This window comes from Macadamia integrifolia, unplaced genomic scaffold (assembly GCF_013358625.1).
Source record: "Macadamia integrifolia cultivar HAES 741 unplaced genomic scaffold, SCU_Mint_v3 scaffold561, whole genome shotgun sequence".
Lineage (NCBI taxonomy): Eukaryota > Viridiplantae > Streptophyta > Magnoliopsida > Proteales > Proteaceae > Macadamia > Macadamia integrifolia.
Genome location: NW_024870485.1, coordinates 22,763 through 28,955, shown reverse-complemented (window position 1 = coordinate 28,955; position 6,193 = coordinate 22,763).

The window sequence follows — 6,193 nt, the reverse complement described above, 5'->3', positions numbered from 1 at the left end:
CATTTGTGCTGGGTTGCAACTCAAGAAAGAGGCAAATTCTTGGTGGCAAGCCTCCAAGCCTATATTGATGGCTGCTCATCCAGAACCTACTTGGGAGCAGTTCAAGGAGTTGTTCTTGGACAACCATTATCCGCGTAGCTTCAAAGACCGAAAGGAGACTGAGTTCATGGCCTTAGCTCAAGGAGGTAAGACTGTCCTTGAGTACCAACAACAATTCGAGAGTTTGTTCCATTTTACCCCAAGGCATATGTGGACAGCTGAAGAGAAGGCAGCAAGGTTCCTAAAAGGCCTAAAAGCATCTATTGGGTCTGTACTTGAGGTCTTGGATTTGACCGAATATGGCCAGATTGTGCAGAAGGCCAAGACCATGGAAGATAAGCAAAAGGGTGAACAGTCCCTCACCCCTGGACTGTGGAAGAGAACAAATCCATTCCCGGATATGGGAAATTCCTCCAAGGCATACCGCGGATCATACAGTTCTGGGCCTATGTATAGGCAGCCCTATAGGCCATCTGGCTACCCTCCTAGGCCAGTTGGTGGTTCGGGTTCCACCTCTTTTCGCCCGAACACTAGTGTGGCACCTACAGCTCCAAGGCCACCTCGACCTCCATCTGCAACGGGCCAAGTGCAGAGGGGCCCCGCTCCGGTTCCGACATCTCAGATTCGTTGCTTCAATTGCCATTCATATGGGCATTATGCGAAAGACTGTCGGGCCAGACCAGCCTTGCCCTCCAGTCAGCCCTCTACGCACCGACCTCCCTTACCTCGGGGAAATCAACCGCAGGGAAGGATGTATGCCCTATCAGCCGAGGAAGCTGAGGCTAGTACAGAAGTAGTAGCAGGTATATTTTAAATTAAAAAATTCATTATGATTAATATTGATGACCTGCTGAAATTATATGCATTGTTATACTAGGTATCCTACCCATATCAGGCATACCAGCCTATGTTTTATTCGATTCAGGAGCTACTCATTCATTCGCATCTAAGAGATTTGTAGAGAAACTTGGGATGTCACCCAGGATCCTAGACCATGGAATGATTGTCAGTATGCGTACTGGTAAAGTTGCACAGTTGAAGGAAGTGTATGGGCCGTGCCCAGTGGAAATTAGTGGGAAGAACTTTGATGCACAACTCATTAAGTTCAATATGCAGAATTTTGATGTTATATTGGGTATGGATTGGTTGTCGGCTCATCGAGCTAATGTGATCTGTGCGGAAAGGCTGATTAAGGTGACAGATGACGAAGGGAAAGAGTGGGTATACCGAGCAGATCCCATGAAAAGAGTGAAGAAGGTCCTTGTCTCTGCTCTTCAAGCGGTAAAGTTGCTAGAAAGTGGATGTCAGGGTTACATAGCATCGGTACTCGATGTTGATGCAAGAATTACACCTCTAGAAGAGGTAAAGGTGGTTAAAGAGTTTCCCGACATTTTCCCAGATGACCTGATGCATTTACCACCTGATAGAGAGTTGGAGTTTGCCATAGACTTAACTCCTGGAGTAGCTCCAGTATCTAAGGCTCCATATAGGATGGCACCAGCTGAATTGAAGGAGTTGCAGATGCAGTTGCAGGAACTATTAGAAAAGGGGTTTATTCGCCCAAGTGTTTCACCTTGGGGTGCCCCGGTGTTGTTTGTCAAGAAGAATGATGGTAGTTTGCGTATGTGCATAGATTACCGGGAGTTGAATAAGCTAACCATTAAGAACCGGTATCCATTGCCACGCATTGATGATTTATTTGATCAGTTGCAGGGAGCCAGAGTATTTTCAAAGATAGACCTTCGGTCCGGCTATTATCAGCTCAAGATAAAGAACAGTGATATACCCAAAACAGCATTTAGGACTCGATACGGTCACTATGAGTTCCTAGTGTTGTCCTTCGGGTTAACCAATGCACCGGCAGCATTCATGGATCTAATGAATAGGGTATTTCAGGATGTGCTCGACAAATGGGTAATTGTTTTTATTGACGATATCTTGATCTACTCCAAGACCGAAGAGGAGCACACTCAACACTTGAGGATGGTGTTACAGAGGTTGAGGGATCAACAGTTGTTTGCCAAGTACAGTAAGTGTGAATTCTGGCTTGAACAAGTTGGATTCCTGGGGCACGTAGTGTCTAAAGCCGGAATCGAGGTAGATCCTGCTAAGGTGAAAGCGGTAGTGGAATGGGAAAGCCCCAAGAACGTTACCGAAATTAGAAGCTTCTTGGGTTTGGCTGGATACTACCGGCGCTTCATTGAGAATTTTGCTTGGATCTCAGTGCCAATGACCAAGTTGACTAAAAAGGGTGTGAGATTCGACTGGGTAGAGGAATGTGAGAAGAGCTTCCAGGAATTGAAAGAAAGGTTGGTGACTACCCCTGTGCTGACTATTCCTGAAGGCACAGGTGGAATGACAGTTTATACCAATGCTTCCAAAGTTGGTTTGGGTTGTGTTCTCATGCAACGCGGTAACGTAATAGCGTATGCATCCCGACAACTAAAGGAGTATGAGAAGAATTACCCCACTCATGACTTGGAACTAGCTGCAGTCATTTTTGCCCTTAAGATCTGGCGACATTATTTGTATGGGGAGAAGTGCGAGATATACAGTGATCACAAAAGCCTGAAGTACTTCTTCACCCAGAAGGATTTGAACATGAGACAGAGGAGATGGTTTGAACTCATGAAGGATTATGACTGCGACATTCAGTATCATCCCGGCAAGGCTAATGTAGTGGCAGATGCATTGAGTCGGAAGACACAGACTGTGTCGCTCTCATACTTAGCAGTCAGTCCACCACTTGTGCAAGAGGCGATGCTAATGGACGAAACCCTCTTGTATGAAGGGGCAACCTTAGAGCTTGAACCTCAACCGGAAAACCTTAAATGGTTGACTGTATCCTTGACGGCTCTACAGGTGCATCCGACAATTAGGCAAGAGGTGATAATGAAGCAACCTTTGGATCCGGAATTGCAGCGGATTAGAGTTAAGGTTCAAGATCAGACCATGAACGACCCAGATTTTGCTTTAGCCAGTGATGGGGCATTGATGTTTCGAGACAGATTGTGTGTACCCGATGATTTGGATATACAAGACAAGATAGTGCGAGAAGCACATAGCTCCGGGTACTCACTTCATCCAGGAAGTACCAAAATGTACAAAGACCTTAAACAAAGTTACTGGTGGCCAAACATGAAAGTCACCATAGCTTTGTATGTGGCGACTTGTCTTACCTGCCAGAAAGTAAAAGCTGAGAGGCATCGACCTTATGGTACCCTTCAGCCACTCCCAGTACCAGAATGGAAGTGGGAAAGGATTACAATGGACTTCGTCACTGGACTACTAAGTACACCTAAGGGAATGGACGCGATATGGGTGATCGTGGATCGGCTTACCAAGACTGCTCATTTTATTCCTATCAAGACCAAGTTCTCCATGACCAAACTAGCACAACTTTACATGGACAACATAGTGCGTTTACATGGAGTGCCAGAGAGCATTGTTTCAGATAGGGACCCAAGGTTCACTTCCAGATTTTGGAAAAGCTTACAGCGTGCCTTGGGATCACAGCTGAATTTGAGTACTGCTTTTCACCCACAGACGGATGGTCAGTCGGAGCGAACCATACATATATTAGAAGATATGCTCAGGGCATATACAATGGAGATGAGTGGCAGTTGGGAAGAATATATACCTCTTATGGAGTTTGCATATAATAACAGTTACCAAGCTACAATTGGAATGGCTCCGTATGAGGCGTTATATGACAGAAAGTGCAGGACTCCTTTGTATTGGGATGAGGTAGGCGAACGTCGAATGTTAGGACCTGAGATGATCCAAATGACTTGTGACAAAGTCGACGTTATTAGAGAACGTATTAAAGCAGCTCAGTCCCGTCAAAAGAGCTATGCGGACACCCGCAGAAAAGACATTGAATTTCAGCCAGGAGAAAAGGTATTTCTCAAAATCTCTCCTACTAAAGGGTTGCAAAGGTTTCACAGAAAGGGGAAGTTGAGCCCAAGATACATTGGACCATTTGAGATCTTATCCCGGGTTGGCTCAATAGCCTACATGCTTGCTCTGCCACCTTCACTTGGGGATGTTCACAACGTATTCCATGTATCCATGTTGAAGAAATACGTGTATGATCCATCTCATGTACTACCTGTGGAACCAGAGTACCTAGAAGCTGATATGACCTATACAGAACAGCCAGCTGAAATTTTGGACCGGAAGGTGAAGACCCTTCGCAACCGCTCCATTTCCTATGTAAAGGTGCGATGGGCTGATCATTCACTTGAAGAAGCATCTTGGGAGGTAGAGGATGAAATGAAAGCCAAATACCCTCATCTTTTTGATCAACTAGGTACGTAATTTCGAGGATGAAATTTTTCAGAAGGGGGGTAATGTAATACCCCGCTTTTTAAACCCGGTCTGATTTCGCGATTGAATCGGTTTAACCGTGCAAGAACCGAACCAGAGGGAGTTAGAGCGGGTTCCTTGTGGGCTATGATGGCACGGGTGACCTTAAACACCGGTTGGCCCGACAAGTCTGAGCCAGTGCCAGAAGAGATGGGAGTGCCCAAGCCGTGTACATGCACCTACCATAAGGCCATGTACGGATAAAGCAGGTATTATAGTCATATTTTAAGATAAATACGTATGCTACACTGTATGCCAGGGGTGGGGTTCGTGCCGAGGCCCGAACCCTGTCAAAATTCAGAGTTTTGGCTCTCAGGTGGACGGACAGGTGGGTGCACCCACCCACCTGAGTGACCCATCCATGTGCACTATTCACTTAATTAGGAATTATATATATAGCTTTATGTTTTTCTTTCTTTCCATTTATGTCACCCGTACGTTGGTGAGAATAGTAAAGAGGAGAGAGAAAAGAAAGGGAAGAAGAAGGGAAGAGAAGGAAGAGGAAGAAGGGAAAGATTTCAGCGGCGCCGAAGCTTGATCTTCCCATTCCGGCACCGGGAGAGTGATCTTCAACTCTAGATTTACAGTTAGAGGTAAGCAAAGTTGGGTTTTGTGAACATTCACCATACCCGAGCTTTAAACCCTTGATTTGAGTATGATTTCTTGAGATCTTGTAAATCCCCTTTGAAATGATGAATCTAAGGTTTAATAGATGATTTATGTGTTGATCTTGAAGGATTTGAAGAGATATTGACAAGGTGGAAGAAGCATTGTGGGTTTGAAGTGATTTGGAGGGTTTGAGGTTGTTCTTGAGCAAAGAAGGTAAGATGGTTTCCCATCACTTGAATCTAACCTAGATCTAGGTTAGAACCATCCTATAAAACCTTGAAGGTGTGAAGAATGGGTGGGGAAAAGCCCCCATTTGATTCCCCAAAGAATGGAGAAAATGGGGAAGAAACAGGGTGTTTCCCGCCAAGACCGGTGGGTGCAACCGGTGGGCCCCTACCCGCCTGTGGGCAACCACCTGAGAAGGCAGGGGGGCCATCGGGCCCAACCGACGGGCCAACCGGAGGGCCATCCTACCCGCCGGTCCTAGCAGGGGCCCCTGGCCCAACTGGCGGGTGGAACCGATGGGCCCCTACCCGCAGGTCCCAACCGGTGGGTAGGACCGGTGGGCCAGACTGCCCACCTGTCTGACCCACCTGTGTGGCCCCGAAGGTGATTCTTACATCCGATTGGACCCAAATCGGACGTGTGACCTTCTTTTAACGTTCTAAACATGATTTTATCATCGGATCGTGTTAATTTTGATTCTAAGATGGTGAAGTACTAACCCCGCTCAATTATGTTAGGTTCACCAAATCCTACCCGATTCGCACCGGATCTCACCCGTACCGAATGAGAATCCTTGTACGCTACAGGTAAGTGGGGAGAGGACGTTTGGCCTTGTTTCAAGGCATTGTTTGGCATTCATTTAAATATATCTAGTCTAGTCATGCCATCATGAATATGCTATGTAGTCTAGTCATCCCACACATTGATGTGCATATGTGCTATATTTACTTTCTAAATGCCAATTGAATGAGATGTTTATATGTTGGATGTTGGACATCATTGTGCATGTTGCATTGATAGACTAGATGCCGTAGTCGGCTTGGAGACGAGTGCATTGGTGGCCCGTGGAATGGGACACGGAGGCACTATGCAATTGTACTATTGTCATATAGGAGCATGCGGTATTAGGATTTTCACCATCCCGTGCTACGACCCTTCCCAACAGGGATTA